The 27675-nt window shown below is 45.5% G+C and overlaps 1 protein-coding gene across 3 annotated transcripts in view; it reads right to left on the minus strand.

The window, feature by feature from the left end:
* LOC137353225 (transmembrane protein 229B-like) overlaps positions 1-26944 on the minus strand; it is a 39566-nt gene extending 12622 nt beyond the window's left edge. Inside the window, exon 1 of one of the 3 annotated variants that reach the window (XM_068019301.1) lies at positions 26840-26944. The gene's annotated coding sequence lies outside the window, so the exon portion shown is untranslated. Of the gene's footprint in view, positions 1-2447; positions 2586-26839 lie in introns of those variants that run through there. The other 2 variants (XM_068019302.1, XM_068019303.1) reach the window with 2 other exon arrangements.
* Between the last annotated feature and the right edge of the window lie 731 nt (positions 26945-27675).

The following is a 27675-nucleotide window of genomic DNA, read 5'->3' on the forward strand; positions in this document are numbered from 1 at the left end:
CTTTCCCCCCTCCCTCTCTTTCCTCCCTCCCTCCCTTTTCCCCCCCACCCCAAACCCCCCCCCTCTCTTCCCCCCCCTCCCTCTCTTTCCCCCCCCCTCCCTCCTCTCTTTCTCCCCCCCCCACCCCCCAACACCCTCAACGCTGCTCTCCCCCGGCCCCCGCGCTGCTCTCTCACTCCGTCCATTGTATACTGCCACGTGTTCGTTAGGTTTCCTCTGTGTGATTCTTTGAGCAGCGCCATCTTTAGTCCTGGCAGCTGCTACAGTCGCAATCTGTGACGTTTTCGAGGCATATGCTGTATTTGCGCATGTGCCAAAACAGCGCCACCTACCGTTCGCGTTGTCAACAAATGCGGTCTAAAAAAAATGACAGCCTAAAGCAAGAGAGAGAAGCTACATCTATCAGATTGTGATCCAGCAAGCAGAAGGCACAGGCCTGCTGTAAAATCCTACATCTATACTAGACAGCAGTGAACCAGAAGTGTCCCACTGTTTTCAACTGAACTTCTAATTAAAAGAGAAATCTACAATCATCTCAGGCCTGCACCCATCGAGAACTTGATTTCCAAGAGAATTCAACAGGTTTATTGTGACCTCCCCCCCCAACTAAAAGTCACCTTCCTTTTTTTTCCCTCTCTATCTGTCTCTTCCTGTGTACGTGCACAAGCGAATATGTGAATGGACATGGTTGTGACAATTTCGGGATAGGGCGTATTGATCAATAAACAATTGATTTTCTGTCTTTTAAAACCTACTAGAAAACCTGTCACTGTCTGCTTATTTGAAAAATAAAACACCCAGGGGTTAAACCCTAAAAACAAAACACTTGCTGCGGTCAGGTTGAGAGTTGATCAATGGGAGCCGCCCAAATTGCACCACATGGCCATAACAAATTGGGGAGCTAAAAGCCAGGATCTGAACTGCCAGATAAATGAGTTTTGGAAAACAAGAGGAAAATCGACCTCTAAAATTGTGGAAAAATAAATAAACAGGTTTTCTTGGATTCTTCTGGTTTTTTCTCTACGGTGCGAGAAACAAAAGAAATGGCCATGTTTAATGCTAAGGAGTTTGTAGAGCAGGGAGAGATATCCCATGATAAGTTAAACAAATTAAGTGTTGAAGATTTAAAAAGCTTAGCTACAAGGTGGGAATCACGTTCAGACAAAAAGCAAAGAAACCTGAACTGGTGAAAAGTCTAGCCAGCCATTTTAAACTTCTTGCTGAGCTAGAAGAAGCAAGCCTAGAATCAGAGTCGGAAAAAAATAATTCTGGCTAGAATCCAGTTGCAGATGAAAAAGGAAGAGTTGCAGCTTCAGAAAGAAAGGGAGAATGCAGCCAGAAAGTTTGAGCTAGAAAGGTTACATGCACAAGTTAAGTATGCTACCAGCCACTCAAATCTTATTCCCAATTCAGAGCAAAACTATGATGTGCTGAAACAGTCAAGGCTACTGCCAAAATTTAATGAGGAGGAGGCAGAGTCATATTTTATCTCATTTGAGAAAGTAGCTACCAGTCTAAAATGGCCTTAAGAATTTTGGACTCTCCTCTTGTAAGGCAAGTTCGTGGGGCTCATGAAGTTTTTTCCCTGTATCAGAAGAAGCTTCCTCTGATTATGAACAAAGTAAAACTGCAATTCTAAATGAATATGAGCTGATACTGGAAGCATATAGACAGAAATTCCAACACCCACACAGAATTACAATGAATTCAAAAGAAATAATCATAAGGCTTTTGATTGCTGGATATGATCTCTCAAGCTAGAACCTTCATATGAAAATTGGAGAGAAATAATGTTGCTTAAAGAATTTAAAAATAGCATCCCAAGCAGTATAAGAACACGCATCGAAGAACAAAGAGTCACAAGAGTAAAGGAAGCAGCTAAAATGGCTGACGATTATGAATCAATACACAACTCCCTAACTCAGAATAAATTTTGGTCTAATAACTCGTACAAGCTAGGGTGAGATAGCAAGGATGCAGATGAAGCAGAAATGGGCTGGAGAGAAAAAGAGAGTAGGGAAAGAAAACCGACAAGTTTCCAAATTTTAAAAGAAGGAACCCAGGTGATAAACCAGTCGGGGTCCGCCCGACATGTTTCCAGTGTGGCAAATATGAGCATGTCCAGGCCAATTGTTGGTATCCCAAAAAACTAGCAGGAGGCACTGCAGTCAAACCCATGTCTGTGGCTTTGAAAGTGGTAGGCCTGTTTTCTAAGATAACGCAAGAGCAGAGCACATATCAGAACGTCTTACACAAAGGAAAAATTATTCCTTTTGTGTCCCAGGCATCAGGCAAGGAAATAACCATCAGGGATACCAGTTGTTTTCAAGCCCTCCTGGCAGACAAATTGACAGAAATGCAACCGGAAAGCAGAACAAATACCCCAGTATTAGTAAAAGGGCTTACTGGCAAATGCTTGAAGGTTCCCTTAGTTAAAATTTACCTACAAAGTAAGTTGGTCATCAGGGTACTGACAGTCGGAATCATTCCAAGCTTACCCATGCAGGGGGTAGATCTATTGTTGGGCAATGACTTGGCAGGAAGCACAGTATTGTACCCAGAGGGTCCAGAACAGTCCACGGAGATGGGAGAAACCAAGGGCAGCAAACAAAACTCTACAACTGCAGAGGGCTGGGGAAGTCCCAAAACTCCCTCAGGGGGCGATAGAGCCAGAAAAATTTAAAAGGGCCAAGATACAGCCAAAAAGATTTAAAGAAACTAAAATAAAAGCTGCAAAGGTTGAAGGAAAAGCACCAGTTATATGGTTAGCTGAAACTTTTTATTTTAAAGATTTAAATAGGGACAATAGGAAGTTCCCAAACAGGAAAGCCAAGAGTGAGGGAGACGCCTCACCTAGCAGAAGTGCCACAGGGGAGTGCAGTGGAAACTGGACAACCACCTGCAAGCAGTAGTGTCCCAGAGGACATGGGGCAGATTAGGGAAACAAGTATCCCTGAAGTAAAAGGAAAAAGGAAGGTAACATACCCTAAAGTGAACCACACATGTGAAAACCACAACAAAACTAAAAGTGAGGTCAGCATGGATCTACCCACTGAAGAATCACACGATCAGGTTCAAAATCCAAAAGTAATTAAACCCAACAATTTAGAGTCAGAACCCAGCAAGAACATGGGGCAGGAAGAAATCCCAGATGCCTCGCAGGGCTAAAAAACAATGCATCACCCACTATCACCCTAGAAATAAGAACTATCAATGTGCTAGAACCTGAATGGTTAACGCCATGTATTGTGGAAGCAGTAGTTAAGGGGTTAAAGATTGTACAGACAGTAAACCTTGCCACAAGCAAAAATAGAAATTTGCATATTACAAGCTTCGCCAACAATCACATGGTCCTGGAGATTAACATTTCTAAAGTAGTACAAACCGGTGCGAGAGAAACTACAACCCCATTGGACAACATGTAACCAAAAGAAATGCCTTTTTTTTTTATAAATGGTACCTCATCCAAAGGAAGGATGATGAAAAAAAACTTGAACCTGAAATGGGTGCTACAAACAATGTCAATTGCAGCAGCTGTAAGAAGGAGTGAATGAAATTAATGTGTACAGCAGTGTGACCCTAAACGTTAATTTGTTCCCTTCTTTCCAAATCCAAAAAAACAAACAAAAATTAAATCCAAGGATTTTTTCCCCTTTTTGGGGGAGATGTCTCACACACACTGCAATGATACAAACTATGGACTAACTCTGAAGAGTTATGAGAAAAACTGACTGGTCCTTTGAAGAAATGAGCCTTTGTTTTAAAAAGAGAACAATGGTTCAAAATGGCCACCAAAGAGAAAGGGACTGGCCTTCGTGTATTCAAACTGTCTGACAAGTACAAAGGTCAAATCTTTAAAGCTAAGAGGTGTCAATTGCACCCCATCCTAAAACATGACAGAACTGAATGCATTCTTCCGAAACAAAGAAGGTGTGAAGCAGCCACAAGGTCGTGGGCCATCACCATGGGGAATAGGTGAGAATGTCACCTACCAGGAAGTGAGAAGTAACCCAGCTTAACTTAAAAAAAAAGCAGTCTAAAGCAAGAAAGAGAGAGAGGCAACATCTAGAAGCTTGTGATCCAGCAAGCCACAAGGCATGTGTCCTGCTGTAAAATCCTACACCTATACTAGACAGCAGTGAACCAGAAGTGTCCCACCGTTTTCAACTGAACTCCCAATCAAGAGAGAAATCTACAATCATCTCAGGCCTGCACTCATCGAGAACTTGATTTCCAAGAGAACGCAACAGGTTTATCGTGACCTCCGCCACTCCCCCACAACTAAAAGTCACCTTCCTTTTTCACCCTCTCTATCTGTCTCTTGTGTGTGAAGCGCAAGCAAATGAGTGAGTGGATGCGGTTGCAACAATTTCGGAGTAAGGCGTATTGATCAATAAACAATTAATTTTCTGTTTTTTAAAACCTACAAGAAAACCTTTCGCTGTCTGTTTTTTTGTAAATTAAAACGCCAAGGGGTTAAACCCAAACAACAAAACACTTGTTGCTGTCAGGTTGGGAATTGAACAGTGGGAACCACCCACATCGCACCATGTGGCCGTAATAAACTTGTATAAAACACTGGTTCGACCTCAACTGGAGTATTGCAACCGGTTCTGGGCACCACACTTTAGGAAGGATGTGAAGGCATTAGAGAGGGTGCAGGAAAGAGTCACGAGAATGGTTCCAGGGATGAGCAACTTCAGTTACGTAGGTAGATTGGAGAAGTAGGGACTATTCTCTTTGAAGAGAAGATTGACAGGATATTTGATAGAAGTATTCAAAATCATGAATGGTCTGAACAGAGTAGATAGGGAGAAACTCTTCCCATTGGGGGTGGAAAGATCGAGAACCAGAGGGTACAGATTTAAGGTAATTCGCTAAAGATGCAATGGCGACATGAGGAAAAGCTTTTTCACGCAGCGAGTGGTTAGGATCTGGAATGCACTGCCAAAGAGTGTGGTGGAAGAAGGTTCAATCAAAGCATTCAAAAAGGAATTGGATTATTATCTGAAAATAAAGAATGTGCAGGGCTAGGGGGAGAAGGTGGGGTAGTGGCACTAGGTGAATTGCTCCTTCAGAGAGCCAGCACAGACATGATGGGCCGAATGGCCTCCTTCTGCACTGTAACCATCTTATGATTCTATGATTTCCTTGTCCTGTTTCACCCTGATGGCATAAGACTTCATGGAGTCCAGACTCCATGTTGTGGAGTCCCACTCTGTCCCTATGCCACTTTGTCGCCACCTCTGGCGGGCTTGTTCTGCTAGTGAGACAGGACATACCCAGGCATGGTTATGGAGTCTGGGACATTGACTGTAAGGTCTGATTCTGTGAGTATAACTATGGCAGGCTGTTGCTTGACTAGTCTGTGGAGCATGTTAAATTCAATATGTTAAATTAAGCATGCTACGTTAAGTATGTCCTATTGCCTATCCAGGACAGAGGTTGACTTGCCTGTTTTTACATGCTACTGCTGCATGGAACAGCCTGAAGCAACTCACTGAATAATAACAACATTGGCTGCTTGCAACCTGCCTGTTGGGGAAGGAGCTGTTAGAGATTTCAATGGGCACTCCACCGGGCAAAGCAAAGGTCATTAAACCCCCAACTTAAATTCAGTTCCCAACTTGCATTCCAGCAGGAGATTTGTCTCCTGATGTTTTAAAGCACTTGTGAGTTTGCTGTTGAATTGGGAGAAAATCAGCTCGTAGCTGGCAGAATGCAGGTTCACCAATAGAAACTCAGGCAGCATAAAATGATACTTGTGAAAAGCCTGAAAGAAGGACTGAAGAAACAAAAAAAAATTCACACAGCCTCTCACCACATATGTGTATTTCCTCATCCAAATATTCAATGTACAACAAACCATAAGAAGTACAGAAATGCAACAAATGAGTAAGGCTTTATTAGGGGAAGGAATGTAAACAAGTTGTTAGTTCAAACAGAATCATAATGAAAGGCAAAGAGAACCAGTCGTTAGCACGAAGCCAAAGACAAATAACAGAGATAGAGAGACAGAGAGAGCAAGAGAGAGAGGGCAAGGCAGAGATAGAGAGACAGAGAGACAGAGAGTGAGGCCGAGTGAGACAGAGAGCGAGACAGAGAGAGTGAGACAGAGAGCAAGTCAAAGAGAAACAGAGACAAAACGAGAAAGCAAGGCCAAGAGAGACACAGAGTGCAAGACAGAGAAAGACAGAGAGAACGAGAGCGACACAGAGACAGAGAGAGAAACAAAGAAAGACAGAGAAAGGGAAAGAGAGAGACAGAGGAGAGGGAGAGGGGACAGGGAGAGGGGACAGAGAGAGAGACAGAGACACAGAGACGGAGAGAGAGAGAGACAGAGAGACACACACAAAAAGGGAGAGAGAGAGAGAAAGTGACAGAGAGCAAGAAAGACAGAGAGAAAGAGAGAGACACAGAGAGAGGTGTCTGAGACAGACAAAAACAGAGAGTCAGAGAGAAACTGAGAGTGAGAGTCAGAGCCAGAGAGAGACAGGGAGACTGAAAGACAGAGACAGACAGAAAGAAAAATGAAAGAAAGAGAGAGAGAGAGAGAGTGAGTCAGGGAGCGAGACAGACAGAGACAAGAAATGAGAAGCAGAAGACAGAAAGAGACAGACAACGAGAGACAGAGAGACATAGAGAAAGACAAAGGGCTGAATTTTACCGTGTCCCCATCGTCGGGGATCGTGGTGGGGGGGGCCCGGAAAATACCTCAGGGAGAGACCCGCTAAGGGCCTCGACACTGAGAAGGCACCCCCCCCCCTCCCCATATTACCTCATGGCAGCCCCCCGCCCCTCGGCGCTGGGGACATTAACATATGTTAATTAATTTAAATGCATGAATAAATACTTACCTTGTCGCGCGGCCGTCCCGCTTCAATATTCTGGCTGGTTGCCAGAACTCCCGCACCTTCAGATCTCCGTTCGGCGGAACACTGGTGGTGAGGGGGGAGGACTTAAGTTTTCAGGGCAGGGTGAAGCGGGGTAGCGGGGTGAATTGGTTTAGGGGGTGGCGGAAAGGGGTAAAGGTCAGAGTTAATAAACTTTGGCAGGGGGAAGGTCGGGATAGTAATGTCAGTTTTTTTTTGGGAGAGAAGGCAACTAATAAATTGTTTACTCATTGGGGGAGTGGGAGAGGGTCTTGAAACCTTTATTAAAATTCTCACTTTAAATTTATACAGCCTTGTCCTTGAAAAATTTTAAATGAAGTTGAAGGGCTCTAAGCCCTTTGAAAATGGCGCCGGACGCCATTGCCCATGACGGAGTGTCCACCCCTTCCTCGTCATTGGGGGGTTGGGGAGCAGACTGCCCCGGCTACTTAAATGAGCCGCCATGCTAAATATCACAGCGGCTCCGTGCAGTAATTCGCGCGAGCGCGCCCCGCCATTTTTGAAGCTCACCGCCGGAAATATTCGCCGAAAGTGAGACAGGAAGACAGAGAAGTAGAGATAGCACAAGAGAAAAAAAGAAAGAGAGCGTCTTAAGTTGGGAAATTAAACAGATTAAGTGTTCGATCAAACTGATGTGGAGGGTTAGGATATGGACCCTGGCCAATGCCAGGACGTGTCCTGCTATTGTCTTGATACAGAGGATGGGTGCGCTGTCAGGTACATCACAAAAGGTACACAACCAGGTATATTACAGCAAGTACATATTACAAGTTGTCAGCTATGGCTTAGTGGGTAGCACACTCAACTATCATTGGTTCAAGCCTCACACCAGAACCTTCATCAGTTAAATCAGGTTAAAACTCCAGTACAATACTATCAGAGGGCTGCACTGCTGGAGGGTCAGTACTGAGAGAGTTCTGCACTGTCAGAGGGGCAGTATGGAGGGAACACTGCACTGTCGGAGGGTCAGTACTGAGTGAGTGCTGTGCTGTCAGAAGATCAGTACTGATAGAGTTGTTGGAGGGGCAGAGCTGAAGCAGTGCTCTGTGTTGGAGGGGCAATACTGGGTGCCACACTATCAGAGGGCAAGTACTAAGGAAGTGCTGCACAGTCAGAGAGCCAGTACTGAGGAAGTGCTGCACCATTGGAGGGCCAATACTGAGGGAGTGCTGCATTGTCAGAGGGTTAGAACTGAGGGAGTGCTGCACTGTTGGAGAGCCAGTACTAAGGAAGTGCCACTCCATTGGGGGGACAATGCAGAGTGAATGCCGCACTGTCGAAGGGGCAGCGCTGAGGGAGTGCTGCATTGTCAGACAGGCAGCACTGAAGGAGTGCTGCATTGTCAGAGAGGCAATACTGAGGGAGTGCTGCATTGTCAGAGAGGCAGCGCTGAGGGAGTGCTGCGCTGTCGGAGGGGCAGCGCTGAGGGAGTGCTGCGCTGTCGGAGGGGCAGTGCTGAGGGATTGCTGCACTGTCGGAGGGGCAGTGCTGAGGGAGTGCTGCACTGTCGGAGGGGCAGTGCTGAGGGAGTGCTGCACTGTCGGAGGGGCAGTGCTGAGGGAGTGCTGCACTGTCGGAGGGGCAGTGCTGAGGGAGTGCTGCACTGTCGGAGGGGCAGTGCTGAGGGAGTGCTGCACTGTCGGAGGGAAGAGCAGGTGACCTATCCCCGGTAGCCTTACCGATATTTATCCCTGAACAAAAATTATTTGTTCATTGTTGTTTGTGAGATCTTGCTGTGCATCAATTGGCTGCAATGGCCTAGCAGCTATGGCCTCTTTCTACTTTTTATATTTTTAAAACATTTACAAAGAGCACCTCAAGGCGGAGATGCCCTCTCTCGCTCCTACACAGTGGGGCTGCTGATGTGTAATTGCCGGAGGGTCTCCTATTGGTCCTTCAGCCTCAGGATCCCACCCACTCTCTTTAATCAAACGGCAAGTGCATCCTCTAGCCATTAATTGGCCTGGCACTGAAAAATCTCGTGGGGTGCTACTTCCGACGCGGTGTGGGGTCAGGACCCGGAAGTTCTCCCAGCGACGGGTTTCTGACCCCAAAAAGAAAATCCAGCCCCCCAGGTCTCTCTGTTCCTGCACCATCCTTAAAATTGTACCATTTAATTGCACCATTTAACTTATATTGCCTCTCCTCATTCTTCCTACCAAAATGTATTCCTTCACAGTTCTTTGCATTAAATTTCATCAAGCACGTCTTCCCATTTCACCAGTCTATGTTCTCCTGAAGCCTGTTACTGTCCTTCTCTCTGTTTACCATATTTCCGAGTTTCGTGTCATCTGCAAACTGTCAAAATGTTTTGAAATTCTTTAGCTCGTCATTTTCCTCTGACTGAGGGTGTTCAGTCCCTCTACACTCCATTGCTCACCAGGACAATCTCCCTGCTCTCTCCTTCCTTGAACAGCAGCCCAACCAGTTCCCACCCACCAGTACCTCCCCCCGCCTGGCTCAACCTGTTCTCACCTTAAGCAGCTTCTCTTTTTAACTCCACTCACTTCTTCCAGATAATTAGGATTGCTATGGGAACCTACATGGGTTCAGACGGTGTCTCAATCGCACTCCTACTCGGGCCTCTCTCTGACCACTTCCTCAAACAGTATTCGTGCTGCTTCGGAATCTTGCTGCTTCCTGGAGCATTTCATTAACAATGGCAGCTGAACTTCCAGGATCTCCTGACTTGCCACAATGTCAACACTACCCCAGAGAAATGGAATTAACAGCCACGTTTAGCCATTTACAACATCTTACCAGGCATTCCAGCCACTTCCTGCTCGAGAATCTCACAGAAATTCCCTCCCAGCCCTCATCTGGTCCATCTCTGACTCTTCCCTTTCCTTCCAGAACTTGACTTTCCATCTCTGGTGAAGGACTATCCATGGACATGCAGTACAAGCTCCCCTGGCACTCTCAACTACCTGGATTATACTTCTGTCACCTGCCTCCTGTACGAACACCTCACCCTTAACCCTAACCCTGACTTTGCCTCCTGTATGAAGCCCTCACCCTTAATCCCTAACTTCACCCTGCCTCCTGTGTAGATCCATCACCCTTAACCACAACCCTCACCCTGCCTCCTGTGCAGACCCGTCACCTTTAGCCCTAACCCTACCTTCCACAAGGACCCCTCAACCTTAAACCTAATCCTCATCCTGCCTCCAGTAAGGATGTTCCCCACAATACATGATGTGGGCTTGCTCTTTATCCTCCTCCGGTGACTAGTGAGTTCTCCAAGTTTCATTAATTTCAAATCCGCTGCATTTGCAGCCTGTATTTTTTCACTATTTTTTCTTGTGTTGCTCCCTGTGTTTTCATCCCCCACCATTATTTATCTATTCTTTTGTGCTTTTATATCTCTGCATCATCTCAACAATTACCTTTTATCTCATCTATCAATTTTCTATCAAGCAATTTACAGCTCCTACAACAATTAGCTTCCTCCCTTTGACTGGTCAATCTGTAGTTCTCTCTACTCCCATTCCATTCTCTATTTTTCCAGCCTCGTGAAATACCCGACTCTCTCAGGCTTCAGCCCTGGTGAAGGATAGCCAGAGAAACTTTAAACCCTGCCTCATGTCTTAACAGCTGTCTGTCTAGCTGCCCATCTACCTGCCTATATTAAAGGTCTGCTGTCACGTTATCGTGCCTATGGTGCCGTGGAGTTTCTTTGCAGACGACAGCCCCCAAGCCAGGACACAATATGCTGAGCAGCCGCCCCCCACCTCCCGTCCCAATGTACACGATGCAGGATGCCATGAACTTTTAATTTTCTGACCAGTCTGCCCTCGTCAACTTTCCTTGTTACCTCCCCAAAAAATTCAATTGAGTTAATCAGACACGACCTTCCCTGGCTGTCCTTGATTAATCCATGTCTTCCTAAATGACAATTTACATTGTGTCTCAGAATATTTCTCCAATAATTTGTCCACTACTGAGGTTAGGCTGGTCTGTAATTACTCGGGCTTCCTCCCTTTTTAAGCAATGGTACCTCAGCACCATGCCTGGAACCAGAGAGGATTGGAAAATGATGGTCAGAGCTTCTGCTATTTCCTCCCTTGCTTCTCTTAGCAGTCTGGGATATGTTTCATCTGCACCTGGAAATCTATCTACTTTCAAAGATACTAAACGCCTCACTCACTATGTTTATCCCATTCAATATTTCACACTCCTCCTTAACTACAATGTCTGCATCAACCCACTCTCTTGTGAATGCAGACACAATATATTCATTAAAAACCAGGCTTATGTCCTGCCTCCACACACAGGCTACCTTTTTGGCCTCTAATAGGCCCTACAGGCTAAGAAATCAGATTTACAATGTTGAAACCATATCTCCGACCACTAGGAACAGGCCTTCAACCTAACCTGTTTGACCCAAACCTTCAACCTAACCAGCTGGGACCAAACAGTTAACCCAATCTGCTGGCAGCAAACCTTCAAGACACCAAGTGACCACAGGCAGAGAGTGCCCACAGACAGGGAGTGAGCGACCAATGAGTGACCACAGACAGTGAGCGACCAGTATATGAACACAGAACCATGAACAGACCATGAGTGACCAGAGACAGTGTGACCAGTGAGTGACCACAGTGAATGACCCCAGACAGGGAGCGACAAGTGAGTGAACACAGACATCAGCTGAGCACCGCTACAGTGCGAGAATCATCCAAAGCCACAGCATCCAGCCTGCGACTTATAAACCTGTGGCAAACACCAGCTCCAGTGCAAATTTTCTCTGTGGATGTTCTAGAAAGAGGGAGGAACATTCAACTGAGCGATCAAAAATTTAAATTTGGGATACAACATTCCTTACATATTTTAAAACATGTTTTATGATTAATGGAGACTCATATTAACTATGTTCAATAAATATGTTATGTTCAGCATGTTATATGAAGTATATTAGGAACATAGGAACAGGAGAGGCTCTGCTACCATTATGTTCTGTTCTGCATCTTAACTCCATCTATCTGAGTTGCTTCTGTAACCCTTGTCCAACAAAATCTATCAATTTCAGTTTTAAATATTCAATTGACCCCCAGCCTCACAGCTTTCCACTACCCTTTGTGCTTCTGACATCACCCCTTGAACAGCCTAGCTCTAATTTTAAGTTTATGCCCCCTTGTTCTGGACTCCCATACCAGAGCAAATACTTTCTATTTACCACAGCAAATCCTTTAATCATCTTAAACACGTCAATTGAATTACCCCTTAAACCTCTACACTCAAGGAAATCCAACCTTAGTCTATGGAACCTTTCCTCATAATGTAATACTTTTAGCCTTGGTAGCATTCTGATAAACCTGCACTGTCCCCTCCACCTCCTAGGCCAATATAGCTTTCCTGAAGTGCAGTGCCCATAGGAACAGGAGGAGGCCATTTAGCCCCTCGAGCCTGTTCTGCTATTCAATGAGATCATGGCTCATCTGCAACCTAATTCCTTATGACCACCTTTGTCCCTCATCCCTTAATACTTTTGGCAAAAAAAAAATCGATCAATCTCAGTTTTAAATCAACAGTTGATCGAGCATCAATTGCTGTTTGTATGAAGAGAGTTCCAAACTTCTACAACCCTTTGCGTGGAGAAGTGTTTTCTAATTTCACTCCTGAAGGCTCAGGCTCTAATTTTTAGACTATGTCCTAGGCTCCCCAACTAGCAGAAACAGTTTCTACCTACCCTATCTGTTCCCCTGAATATCTTGAAAAATTCAATCAATTCGCCCCCTTAACTTTCTAAATTCCAGGGAATACAACCCTAGCATGTGTAATCTCTCCGCGTAATTTAACTCTTTGGAGTCCAGATCATTCTAGTAAATCTACGCTGCACTCCCTCCAAAGCCAATATATCCTTCCTAGATATGGTGCCCAGAACTGCTCACAGTATTCCAGGAATAGTCTAAACATGGATTTCTATAGCTGAAGCATGACTTCTACCTCCTTGTATTCTATCCCTCCACATATAAAGGCCAGCATTCCATTAGCCTTTTTGATTACTTTCTGTACCTGTTCATGACATTTTAATGGACCCCTAAGTCTCTTTGGACCTCCAATATTTATAGCTTTTCACTATTTAGAAAAGTACCCTGTTCTATCCTTTATAGGTTTAAACTGGATGACCTCACATTTGCCTACAATGAAATCCATTTGCCACAGTTTTGCCTATTGACTTAATCTATCAATATCTCTTTGCAATTTTGCACTTCCATCTACACTGCTTACAATGCAGCCTATCTTTGTGTCATTGGCAAATTTGGATATGTGGCTTTCCATCCTGTCATCTAAGTCGTTAATAAATATGGTGAATAGCTGAGACCTCAACACCGAGCCTTGCGGGACACCACTAGTCACATCCTGCCTTTTCGAGTACCTGCCCATTATCCCTACTCTGTCCCTCCTGCCACTCAGCCAATTTCCTAACCAGGTCAATAAGTTGCCTTCACTTCCATGAGCTTTAACTCTAGTTAACAGTATCTTATGAGGGACTTTACCAAATGCCTTTTGGAAGCCCATATAAATAACATCCATAGACATTCCCCTGTCACCTCTTCGAAAGTTTCAGTCTGGTTCATCAGGCATGAACTGCCCTTAACAAATCCATGCTGGCTGTCTCTGATCAACTGAAACTTTTCAAGGTGTTCAGTCACGCTATGCTTAATTATAGACTGTAATGAAAACCCCACATGCCAGATGGAAAATATTAATTTCCTCATATGGAACTTTGCCTGAGACTTTTTACTGAGACGGTTACAAATAACTGTGAAAAAAAAAGAACAGAACAGAGCAGCCAAGATGGCCATGCACAATTTGCACATGAAAAGCCGAAGGCAGACAGATGTGATTACTTTGTCTACCAGAACAATTGGGGGTGCTGTCAGATTCACCTATCTGAAATAGCTTTGTCAGTGTTGATCATCCAAAGACATCGACACCCATTGACTTTGAAAGAGCCAACCACTTCCCCCCTAAGTATGTTTGAACAGCTTGAGAGGAGAACTTTGAATTTAAAAACAACACCTTCAGGTAGCTTCTGTTTCAAACACAAAGTAATGGTCACATCACATGATGACTTGGGCCACTCTGGAGATTTGTTAGTGATGACTCAGAAGTCAGACAGTAACTGAGACCCAGCAAGAAAGCACCTCTCTCTCTCTCTTTCTATCTCTCTCCAGCAAAGTCTCAGAGAAGCCTCGGCTGTAGCTAAACCTCAATTCTACAGATTCTCATAGTCAACAACAAAGAAGACACGGATAAAGCCCCTCTTCTGCCTTCCAGAACCAGTGAAGCAAGCCTGAATTGTGCACGTGGCCCAGCGATGACCTCAGAACTTTAATTTCAACAAAAGACACTGAGACTCAGTATTTAAATTCCATCTATTACAGATTTTACTTCAACCTCCCAACTCTGTTTTTCCCTCTGTAATCTATTTGTGTGTGTAGCTTTTGTGTGAATGTGGGCATGGATGCGTAGCATATTTTAGTAATTTTAAATGGTTTTTAGAGTGAGACATCGCCCACTCCCTGGTGTGCAGCAAGGTTAGACTCAGACCAAAGAAGTTGCATCATTCCAAGCAGAAGGGCCACCTGCGCATCAACACGAGCAGAATTTCTCACCCACAGCTGTTACAAAAATTTCTAAATTCACTTGTAACAGCCCTTCAAAACACTCCCACAGGGGATGCTGAGACCAAGTGGGCCCACATCAGAGACACCATCTATGAGTCAGCTTTGACCACCTACGGCAACCTCATAATGAAGAGCTGGAACCTGTCATAGCCGCTAAGCGCATTGCACTGTTGAACTACAAGAAAGCCCCCAGTGAGTTAACATCCACAGCACTTAAAGCAGCCAGAAGCACTGCACAAAGAACAGCCAGGCGCTGCGCAAACGACTACTGGCAACATCTATGCAGTCATATTCAGCTGGCCTCAGACACCGGAAACATCAGAGGAATGTATGATGGCATTAAGAGAGCTCTTGGGCCAACCATCAAGAAGATCGCCCCCCTCAAATCTAAATCAGGGGACATAATCACTGATCAACGCAAACAAATGGACCGCTGGGTTGAGCACTACCTAGAACTGTACTCCAGGGAGAATGTGGTCACTGAGACTGCCCTCAATGCAGCCCAGCCTCTACCAGTCATGGATGAGCTGGACATACAGCCAACCAAATCGGAACTCAGTGATGCCACTGATTCTCTAGCCAGCGGAAAAGCCCCTAAAATAATCAAGAGTGCCAAGCCTGCTATACTCTCAGCACTCCATGAACTGCTATGCCTGTGCTGGGACGAGGGAGCAGTACCCCAGGACATGCGCGATGCCAATATCATCACCCTCTATAAAAACAAAGGTGACCGCGGTGACTGCAACAACTACCGTGGAATCTCCCTGCTCAGCATAGTGGGGAAAGTCTTTGCTCGAGTTGCTCTAAACAGGCTCCAGAAGCTGGCCGAGCGCGTCTACCCTGAGGCACAGTGTGGCTTTCGTGCAGAGAGATCGACCGTTGACATGCTGTTCTCCCTTCGTCAGATACAGGAGAAATGCCGTGAACAACAGATGCCCCTCTACATTGCTTTCATTGATCTCACCAAAGCCTTTGACCTCGTCAGTAGACGTGGTCTCTTCAGACTACTAGAAAAGATTGGATGCCCATCAAAGCTACTAAGTATCATCACCTCATTCCATGACAATATGAAAGGCACAATTCAACATGGTGGCTCCTCATCAGAGCCCTTTCCTATCCTGAGTGGTGTAAAACAGGGCTGTGTTCTCGCACCCACACTTTTTGGGATTTTCTTCTCCCTGCTGCTTTCACATGCGTTCAAGTCCTCTGAAGAAGGAATTTTCCTCCACACAAGATTAGGGGGCAGGTTGTTCAACCTTGCCCGTCTAAGAGCGAAGTCCAAAGTACGGAAAGTCCTCATCAGGGAACTCCTCTTTGCTGACGATGCTGCTTTAACATCTCACACTGAAGAGTGCCTGCAGAGTCTCATCGACAGGTTTGCGGCTGCCTGCAATGAATTTGGCCTAACCATCAGCCTCAAGAAAACGAACATCATGGGGCAGGACGTCAGAAATGCTCCATCCATCAATATTGGCGACCACACTCTGGAAGTGGTTCAAGAGTTCACCTACCTAGGCTCAACTATCACCAGTAACCTGTCTCTCGATGCAAAAAGCGCATGGGAAAGGCTTCCACTGCTATGTCTAGACTGGCCAAGGGAGTGTGGGAAAATGGCGCACTGACACGGAACACAAAAGTCCGAGTGTATCAAGCCTGTGTCCTCAGTACCTTGCTCTATGGCAGCGAGGCCTGGACAACGTATGTCAGCCAAGAGCGACGTCTCAATTCATTCCATCTTCGCTGCCTCCGGAGAATACTTGGCATCAGGTGGCAGGACCGTATCTCCAACACAGAAGTCCTCGACGCGGCCAACATCCCCAGCTTATACACACTACTGAGTCAGCGGCGCTTGAGATGGCTTGGCCATGTGAGCAGCATGGAAGATGGCAGGATCCCCAAAGACACATTGTACAGCGAGCTCGCCACTGGTATCAGACCCACCGGCCGTCCATGTCTCCGCTTTAAAGACGTCTGCAAACGCGACATGAAATCCTGTGACATTGATCACAAGTCGTGGGAGTCAGTTGCCAGCGTTCGCCAGAGCTGGCGGGCAGCCATAAAGGCGGGGCTAAAGTGTGGCGAGTCGAAGAGACTTAGCAGTTGGCAGGAAAAAAGACAGAGGCGCAAGGGGAGAGCCAACTGTATAACAGCCCCGACAAACAAATTTTTCTGCAGCACCTGTGGAAGAGCCTAGCCTGTCACTCAAGAATTGGCCTTTATAGCCACTCCAGGCGCTGCTCCACACACCACTGACCACCTCCAGGCGCTTACCCATTGTCTCTCGAGATAAGGAGGCCAAAGAAAAAGAAGGTTAATAAACCTACATCTTTTTTGTTTAAACCCAAGAAAACTTGTCTGATTAGTTCTTTTGCAATTACATATTAGAGGAACAGAAGCAAGTGCTCACTAAGATGGTAAGTTAAATCACTGTGTTTAAAAGATAAACCCTGTTGGGGTCAAACCAGAGAAGAGGCGAAAGGGGAGCCCGAGACCCCTTCCTCACCTGGTTGTAACAATACTCTTTTATAACTCTTTAGTGTCATTACTTTCTTCATTACTGTAATTTTGCTTACATTAATTTTGGTGAGTCCTCATCCCTGATGCAATATTAGTTTCCGTGGGATGGCCAGCATCCCAAAATTTACTTACCCCGTGCACCCTTCCAGATCTGCCAATTGTCCGCGCATCCCTACCAGCATATAGGTTTAATATTTTAACTCCTTTAATGTCCAAGCATTGTACAAATTGTACAAAGTATAATACACATATATAACTTAAACAGTGGCTTAATGGTACTAGTCACCATTAATAAAGTTGTTTGTTTTATGCATAGATGCACAGGCGATAGTTTGAGTCATAAGTTGCTCAGTAATCAGAGCACTGAAGCATAACGGCAAATTGTTGTGCATTCCACTTTTGTTAACCTTCTGCACCTGCCCTGTTTTGCCCCAGACTATCCTTCCTCTTTAACTTGTTTCTTGAATTATTGCCAATGGTCTAAATATGGGTTACTCTCTCACTGACTGGTATCAGTGTACACCATGCTGTGAAGAACAATAAAGATGAAAGCAGCAGCCAACCCCACTTCCTTAGAATCATAGAATCTTACTGCACAGAAGGCGGCTATCCAAAGTCTTGGTCATTTAAAGATAACAAGAAAAACAATAATCCCAATACTGGGCCCAGGGGACATCCTTCTCTCCAGTCAGAAAAACATCTGTTCACCACTACTCGATGGCTCCAATCCTTAGCCAATTACCTGCCCAAGTTAATACTGTCCCAAATAAGTCTGTTATGTGGTATTTTATCAAATGCCTTTTGAAAGTTCATATATACAACATCGATTGCACTACCGTCATTAGTCGTCTCTGTTAATTCATCAAAAAATTCAATCAGGTTAGTCAGACATGATTTGCCTTCAACAAATCTGTGCTAGCTGTTCCTTATTAATCCATGCTTCTCCAAGCACTCATTTCAATCCCCTTCTCAGCCACTCACTCACACTGAATCAAACTGTGTAAATCCTTGGCATTCTATTTGATACTGAGCTGAGTTTAAACCCCCATATCCTAACCATCACCAAACCACCCATTTCCCCCTGTGCAACATTACATCTGCCACTGAAAACCTTATCCATTCTTTGTCACCTCTAGACTCGATTATTCCAATGCCCTCTCATGTTCCACAAACTCCCACTTGTTCAAAGCACAGCAACCTGCTGTGCTTTACACCTAGTCCCATTCGCCCATCATTGACCTACACTGACCCCTGCCCCACAACATACTAAATATGAACTACCCAACCATATCAAATTCCTTCACGGTCTTGCTGCACCCTATTTCATCAATGTCCTCCATGGCTAATTTACCATCTGCGGCATCCTTCAGTCCTCTGAATCTGATTTTGTTTATATAACTCTCTCTCTATCTCACCAGTGATGGATTCTTTACCGGCATTGGCTCCACTCTCCTCCTAACCTGATCTGCATGTCCACCACTCTCTGCTCCTTTAAAATTCTTCTCAAAACCCATCTTTCTGGGACGTTTTGATCATCCACTACTACTCTCTCCCTCCACTACTAGCATTCCTTTCCCTGCCAAACTCCAACTGCGAAAACCCTTGGGACATTTTTCTTTATGTTAAAGGCACTATATGAATATTGCAGAAGTGGTGCTGTAGTGGTAATATCACTAGACTAGTAATCCAGAGCCCAGGCCAAAGCTCTGGGGACATGGATTTGAATCGCACCATGGCAGATGGTGAAAATTGAATTCAATTAATTTTTTTAAATCTGGAATTAAAAGCTAGTCTAATGGTGACCACACACCATCATTGTCAATTGTTGTAAAAACCCTTCTAGTTCACTAATGTCCTTTAGGGAAGGAAATCTGCCATCCTTACCTGGTCTGGCCCACATGTGACTCCAGACCCACAGCAATATGGTTGACTTGTTCAAAAAAAAAAATGGCCTCTGAAATGGCTGAGCAAGCCACTCAGTTCATGCACAATAAATGCTGGCCGAGCCAGCGATGCCGACATCCCACAAAATAAACAATGTAAGCTTTTGTTTGAATTTGATATTCAGGTTGTTGTGTTGTATCTGTGCACAGATCAATTAAACTTTTTTTCCAACAAGGCAATACCCCTCTAAATGTTGGTACCATCATGGACACATTTATATTAAATGTAAATGATGTATTTCATTAGTGGAGTTTTAAATGATCTGTAGGTTTTCTGATTCTGTGATCCTGAAGGAACTAGGAGCCTCTCAAGGTGTAGAGGCTCCCGCGGGGGCAGACGACAGGCTCCTCCTTCCCCAGGGGAATTAGCTGAGTGACATGGGGGTTTCATAGTCTGCGGTTGAGGGTTGGAGCAGATGATATCTCCCAACCCCAGCTCCTCCAGATCCCATAAACTCATCTCCAGCCCGGGGTCCTGCGGACTCAGGACAACTCAGGACAACAGGCGCAGTGGTTAGCACTGCAGCCTCACAGCTCCAGCGACCCGGGTTCAATTCTGGGTACTGCCTGTGCGAAGTTTGCAAGTTCTCCCTGTGACCGCGTGGGTTTCCTCCGGGTGCTCCGGTTTCCTCCCACTTGCAGGTTGATAGGTAAATTGGCCATTGTAAATTGCCCCTAGTGTAGGTAGGTGGTAGGAGAATTGAGGGAAGGTGGGGATGTGGTAAGGAATATGGGATTAATGTAGGGTTAGTATAAATGGGTGGTTGATGGTCGGCACAGACTCGGTGGGCCGAAGGGCCTGTTTCAGTGCTGCATCGATAAATAAAATAAAAAAATAAATAAATAAACTCAGCGTTTTCTTGTTTCTCCAGGCCAAAGTTCAGGAAAGTGCGGTGACGGTCCCCTCCTCCCTGAAGCTGCATTGCTCCAGGTGCTCTACTGTAAATGCTGATGCAAAACAATTGTTCAACATGACTGCCATTTCCTTATTTTCATTGACAATATCACCATTATCAGTTGTCAATGGGCTCACATTGCTCCTGACCACACTCCATTTCCTAACATAAATTTCCTAATTGTAAAAATGTGTGTTAATTTAGATAACCTTTGCAAGGTTCTTTTCGTACTCCCTTTTCGTAACTCTTACTGTCTGCTTTGTCGCCCTGTGCTCTTAGAATCATAGAAAGCTTACGGCATAGAAAGAGGCCACTTGGCCTATCGTGTCTGCCTTTCTTTGTAGATTTCCCAGTCAACAGGATCTGTGCTTTTTTTTTTGCATTTTTGTATGCTTTTTCTTTTTGTTTTATGTTGTCTCTTACCATTTTAGTCATCCATGGCTGTCTATTTTGACAAATTGAACTCTTGCCCATTAGGGGTATAAACTAGTTCTGTATCGCATTAAATTCTTTTTTTTGAAGCCCGCCCACTGATCTTCTGTCATTTCACCCATTAACAGATTTGCCAAGTTTACTGTGGGCATTCTCTATCTCAATGTATTGAAGCCTTACCTAAATCTAGAATCTTATTAGCTTTTTTGCATTTCTCCCTTTCAAGTACTACATTAAACTCAATCATATTATAATTGCTATTAGCTAAGTATTCCCAGGAGAACAACAGAAACACTTTAGAGATGTCCTCAAAATATCCCTGGCTCGTGAAAGTCCTAGATTGCGAAAACTCATTTGGGAAGGCATCGTACATCTTGAGGAACTTCATCAGGAACATGCGGAGATGAAGTCGAGGCATCAGAGGGAACGCACAAACCTCCAAATGACTCATCTACCTGACCCTTCAAGCATCACCTGCCCCGCATGAGGCATAGTCTGCAGGTCACGCATTGGACTTATCAGCCATCTCAGAACCTATCAAACTGCAGTGGAAGCAAGTCATCCTCGATCCAGAGGGACTGCCTAAGAAGACTGTTCAAGCAAAGTTAGGCTGTTGACTAAATCTAGCTCATTAATCATTACCAAACCTACTATGGCATGCCCCCTTTTTGGCTCTGGGACATATTCTTGCAGAAAACTATCCTCAGCACACTTGAGATATTCACTATCTTTCCAACATGTGCTAGGCTGCATATCCCAATTTATAGGAAAGTTAAAATTCCACATTAAAACATGCTGCCTTTACCATATTCTTGTCTAATCTCTACATTTATACAATCAACCACTTCACAGCTGCTGCCGGAAAGCCTATAAATAACTCCTACTACAGTCCTTTCCTACTTCTTAATTCTATCTCTAGAGTCTCCACTACCTACTAACCTTTCACTATATCCTCTTACCATTGAAGTACCTTTTGTATATTCATAAAACTCTGTAAAATATACATTACAAAACAGTTCAAATTTGACATTTCAGAAAGTGCCATAGAGATTAGATTCCTTCAATACAGAATTTGAGTTCCCTCACAACACTTGCCATTCCATTTTACATGCAATGAACATTTGCATTACACAGCAAAAACATATTTGGTGCATACAGCCCAAGGGGTTTTACATGGGTTCCAGCCCCTGGTATACTATGGAAGGAGGGCTTTACACAGTAGCCTTTCCCCATTGTGCCTTTGCGGTGGCTGCCCCAAGCTTTAGTACAACCCTCCGCATGTAGTCCTGGACCTTGGAATGTGCCAATCTGCAACACTCGGTGGTGGACAGCTCTTTGCACTGGAAGACCAACAAGTTTCAGGCTGATCAAAGAGGGTCTTTCACCAAGTTGATGGTCCTCCAGCAGCAGTTAATGTTTATCTCGGTGTGTGTCCCTGGGAACAGCCCGTACAGCACAGAGTCCTGTGTTACAGAGCTGCTCGGGATGAACCTCGACAAAAAACACGGCATCTCTTTCCAGAGTCACATTCATGCAAAGTCACATTCAAGTAATTTCATCCTTAATCACTATTGCTATGGCTACGCCTCCCCCTCTATCATTTTCCCTATGTTCCCTATAGACCTAACCGTTTGGCAGCCACATCTCAGTTATGGCTTCCGTGTCATACCCTCCAAGTTGAATTTGCATCTGTAATTCATTTAATTTGTTGCTTATACTCCATGCATTTGTATAAGGAACACTTATTCAAGCCACACACCTGTGCTTCTGCTCTAATGTTTTACTCACACACGTCTTCCTTCTCTCCCCTGGTTTAATTACTTTTGGGTCAGGATTTTATCCAGGCAACAGGGGTCTCGATGTCCGGAAAAAGCAACACCAAGAACCCTGCGTTGCCTCTTCCATGCGATGCCCACCGAATCTAGTGTCAATCAGGCACTTAAGTGGAAAGTGGCGTGCCTTCCATGGGATTAAGCACCCTGGTGACAGAAGTCCCACCTTCGGAGAGCTGCTGGCATCTTGAACGGTGGAGCACCTACCGAGGCCCTTGAGCGGCACTGGACCCATCCACAGGTAGGTCAATGCGGGAGGGGTCTCGCATGATGGGGGCCGCAGGGGAGGAAGGAGTAGGGGGGGGGGTTCAGTAGCAACAGCAGGGGGGTAGCTCTCAGTGGAGCCCTCTCCTTCCCGGTCAGGTCCCTCATTCAGACACTAGGTGGCTTTTTAAGAGGATGCCACCCCCCACCCCCCCAATCCCCCACCGGAGCTGGCAAGCCCTCATGGTTTGTCATGCCGTGCCTCCCGTGTGGCGACAGGGCCGCTGCCACATGGTTAACTGTGGTGGCGGCAGCGAGATAAGGTCTGAATTGGCGGCAGGATGGGAAGGCCGTTCACAGGACTTCCTGCCCCTGACTTTATCTTGGTGCAGGTGGGTACCCACTACAGGGTGAGCATAAAATTCCCCCCTTAGTTTTCACTTTACCTGTAGCGCCGAAAGCACAATTTCGAGCTCTTACTCTACTCTCTACCCTTTCGTTTGTTTGTGACCCAATATTTATATCACTTTTTCCACCCGAGTCCTTCCCCCAATTTTTTAGTTCAAAGTCCTTGTGACCACCCTATTTATCCTTTCTGCTAGGACCCTGGCCCCAGCCCAGTTCAGGTGGAGCTTCTCCCAATTGTATAGTTCCTTCTTGTCACATCTGAACATAGGAAATAGCAGCAGGAGTAGGCCACTCGGCTCCTCCAGCCTGCTCCGCCATTCAATATGATCATGGCTGATCTGTAACCTCAGCTCCACTTTCCCACCAAATCCCCATATCCCTCAATTCCCCTTGAGTCCAAAAATATATCACAGCCTTGAATATATGACTAAGCATCCACAGCCCTCTGGGGCAGAGAATTCCAGCCTTCTGAGGGAAGAGATTTCTACTCATCTCAGCCTTAAATGATTGGCCCCTCATCCTGAGACGATATCTCCCAGTTCCAGATGCTCCAGCCAGGGGAAACAACCTTTTAGCATCTGCCCTGTCAAGCCCCCTCAGAATCTTATAAGTTTCAGTGAGATCACCTCTCATTCTTCTAAACTCTAGAAAGTATAGACCTAATCTACTCAACCCCTCATCATAGAACAACCCTCTCATCCCAGGAATCAATCAAGTGAACCTTTGCTCCATTGCCTCCAAGGCAAATATATCTTTCCTTAGGTAGGGAGACCAAAACTGTGCAGTGTCCTCCAGATGTGGTCTCACCAAAGGCCTGCAACATTGTAGCAAGTCTTTCTTACTCTTGTACTCCAGCCCCCAGCAATAAAGGCCAATATGCCACTTGCCTTCCTAACTGCTCGCTGTACCTGCATGCTAACTTCCTGTGTTTCTTGTACAAGGACAACCAAATCTCTCCGATCATCAACATTTAAAAGTATCTCACCATTTAAAAATATTCTGCTTTTCTACTCTTCATACCTAAGTAAATAACCTCACATTTCCCCATATTCTACTCCATTTGCCACCTCATTGCCCACTCATTTAACCTGTCCCAGTACTGGTGCCAGTGTCCCATAAAATCACTCCTTTCAGCCACGTATTCACCTCCGTTATCTGCTTACCCCCACTCCAATTTGCATATCTATCCATGGTGCACATTACCAGTTAGTTTGTTCTGTTTTTTTTAAGCAGAATACATATCTTCTGAGCTCTATTGATCACCATTTTAAATATTTCCCTCTGCTGTTCTATCTCATTGTCAATTTTCTTTCCAATTTCTCTTCCCTTGTTTCATTCTCATTTGCTCAAAATTAGCTTTTCTCCAATTACTTTGTTCTTTATAGAATCAAAGAATCATAGTAAGATTAAGGCACAGAAAGAGGCCATTCGGCCCATTGTGTCAGTGCCGGCTGAAAAATGATCCACCTATTCTAATCCCACCTTCCAGCATTTGGTCCGTAGCTCTGCAGATTACAGCACTTGAGGTGCAAATCCAGACTCCTTTTGAATGAACTGAGGGTTTCTGCCTCAACTACCCTTTCAGGCAGTGAGTTCCATACTAAAGGCCTGCTCGGGTCTGCAAAAAAAAACCTGACCCGACAGAACCACATCCGAACCGAGCCCGACCCGGCCCAAGTCCTTCCATTTTTTCCCGCGCCCAACCCGACCCGGCCATCGGTTAACTTACCTTCCGTTTTTCACTTTGTTGCTGATCTGCACAAGCTTAAAATAACTGCAACAAAAGCATCTTTCTAGTCCAAAATTTAAATTAACAGTGGAGGCACTTACCTGTGATAGAGCGTGATAGACCCGGCCCGACCCGAGCCCGAATGCCGGACCCGGAAGTGCGACCCGACCCGACCCGAACCCGACACATGTCGTCGGGTCCCATCGCGTTCGGGTCAGGTAGCAGGCCTTTATTCCAGACCATCACTACCCTCTGGGTGAAAAGGTTTTTCCTCATCTCCCCTTTAATTTTTCGATCAATCACTTTAAATCTATGCCCCCTCATCACTGGCCTCTCTGCTAAGGTAAACAGACCCTTCACATCCACTCTATCCAGGCCCCTCAAAATTTTGTACATTTCAATCAGATCTCCCTTCAGCCTTCTCTGTTCCAAGGAGAACAACCCCAGCCTATTCAATCTTTCCTCATAGCTGCATTTTCCAGTCCTGGCAACATCCTCGTAAATCTCCTCTGAACCCTCTCTAGTGCAATTACATCCTTGAGGTGACCAGAACTGCACACAGTACTCAAGTTGTGGCCTAACCAATGAGTTATACAGTTCCAACATAACCTCTTTGCTCGATATTCTATACCTAGGCTAATAAAGGGAAGGATTCCATATGCCTTCTTAACCACCTTATCGACCTGTCCTGCTACCTTCCGGGATCTGTAGACATTCAGTCCAAGGTCCCTCACTCTAAACTTCTCAGTATTTTCCCATTAATCATGTATTCCTTTGCCTTGTTTGACCTCCCCAAATGCATCACCTCATACTTCTCCAAGTTGAATTCCATTTGCCACTTTTCTGACCAGACCATCAATATCTTCCTGCCTACAGCTATCCTCCGCACTATCTACCACACGGCCAATCTTTGTGTCGTCTGCAAACTTCTTGATTGTGCCCCCTACATTTACGTCCAAATCGTTAATATAAACTACAAAATGCAGGAGACCCGACACTAAGCCCTGTGGAACGGCAGTGGAAACAGCCCTCCAGTCGCTAAAACACCCATCAACAATTACCCTTTGCTTCCTGCCACTGAGCCAATTTTGTATCCACTTTGCTGCATTTCCCTGGATCCCAAGGGATTTTATTTTTTTAACCAGTCTGCCATGTGGGACCTTGTCAAAAGCCTTGCTAAAATCCATGTAGACCACATCAACTGCACTACCCTCATCTATCTTCCTTGTTTCATCTTCAAAAAATTCGATCAAGTTGGTCAAACAAGATCTTCCCTTAACAAACCCATGCTGACTATCCTTGATTAACCTGTGCCTTTCTAAGTGACAGTTGATCCTGTCTCTCCGAATAGATTCCAATAATTTGCCCACTATTGAGGTTAGACTGACAGGCCTGTAATTATTTGATCTATCCCTTGCTCCCTTTTTAAATGGAGGTACAACATTAGCAGTTCTCCAATCCTCCAGCACCACACCTGCATCCAGTGAGGGCTGGAAAATTATGAACAGACCTTCTACTTTTTCCTCTCTTGCTTCTTTTAACAGCCTAGGGTACATTCCATCTGGCCCTGGTGATTTATCAACTTTCAAGGATGCTAATCCTATTAATACTTGCTCTTTCCTTATGTTTATCACATCCTATACTTCACACTCTTCCGCCTTAACTACAACATCTGTATCGTCCCCCTCTTTTGTGAAGACAGACTCAAACTATTCATTAAGAACCATACCAACATCATTCGCCCCTACACATAGGTTCCCTTTTTGGTCTTTTATGGGCCCTACTCCTTCCTTAGTTATCCTCTTACTCTTAATGTATTGATAAAACATCTTTGGGTTCACCTTGATTTTGCTTGTCAATATTCTTTCATGCTCTCTCTTTGCTTTCCTAATTTCCCTTTTGATTTCACCCTCCATTTTCTATACTCTTCTCAGCTTACTGTAGTATTGAGTTCTCGTTTTATTTATGTCTTTCACAATCATTATTTTAAACCTTATTTTGTTGTGATTGATATTGCCTCCATGCACCCCTACAGCTTCTCTTCCTTCACCTACTGGGACAGCCTCTCCAACAAACCTGTTGGTGGGTTTCCTGTCACCCTAACCTGCTGGTGGGATGTCCTGTCAACCTAACCTGCTGGTGGGATGTTCTGTCAACCTAACCTGCTGGTGGGATGTCCTGTCAACCTAACCTGTTGGTGAGGGCATCCTCTCAACCTAACCTGCTAGATGACGCCCCGCCGTTTCCCATTGATTATCTTTGACGTCAATCAGGTATACCCGACACGCCTCCAGATCTGCCCCATTCGCACGGGGACCCTCGACACTGAAGGGAAACGCGCGGCGGCTGCTTACCCGGAGCCAGCGACGCGCTCGGTGTGACGGGTCAAGTCCGCCGAGCGCTGCCCCGCGCCTCGCCGTCCCTTCCTCCACCGCTGCCTCCTGTACCGGCTCGGCTCCGTCCGCCGGAAAGAAACGTAAACATGACGTGATGGCGTCACCGGATCGGCCCCGCCCCTCCCCTCCCCTCCCCTCCCTGGCGGTGTTTGGGGTCGCGCAGGCCCATTGATTCCCAGGGCTGGCGTGTGATTGACAGATGAGGAGTCTGGGCTGCAGGAGCTGGTGCACCGCACATAGCCGGGTGGGCTTGCATGGGGGGAAGGGAGTGCTGGGCTTGGTTGCCCAGGAGGTGGGTTGAAGACTAGCACAGAGGACATAATAACTGAAGGGACCCTCAGCCTCGCCAGTCTAACTCACAATTGCATTTATCCAAGACAATATTGGTAGGGGTGACCATTGCACAGTGTTTTGGAGATGAAATCCTGTCTTCACACTGAGGACACCCTCCATCATATTCTTTTGGGCCTCCTTATCTCGAGAGACAATGGATACGCGCCTGGAGGTGGTCAGTGGTTTGTGAAGCAGCGCCTGGAGTGGCTATAAAGGCCAATTCTGGAGTGACAGGCTCTTCCACAGGTGCTGCAGAGAAATTTGTTTGTTGGGGCTGTTGCACAGTTGGCTCTCTGCTAAATGGGATAGATACAGAACAGATCAAGCTGCTGAAACTGGACCTTCACGAGGCACAGTGGACCATCAGCAGCAGCAGAATTGTATTCCACCACATGTAACCACATGGCCCAGCATATCCCTCACTCTACAATTACCATCAATGAATGTAGGAGAGCTTGGCA

Source organism: Heterodontus francisci, chromosome 40 (genome assembly GCF_036365525.1).
Source record: "Heterodontus francisci isolate sHetFra1 chromosome 40, sHetFra1.hap1, whole genome shotgun sequence".
NCBI lineage: Eukaryota > Metazoa > Chordata > Chondrichthyes > Heterodontiformes > Heterodontidae > Heterodontus > Heterodontus francisci.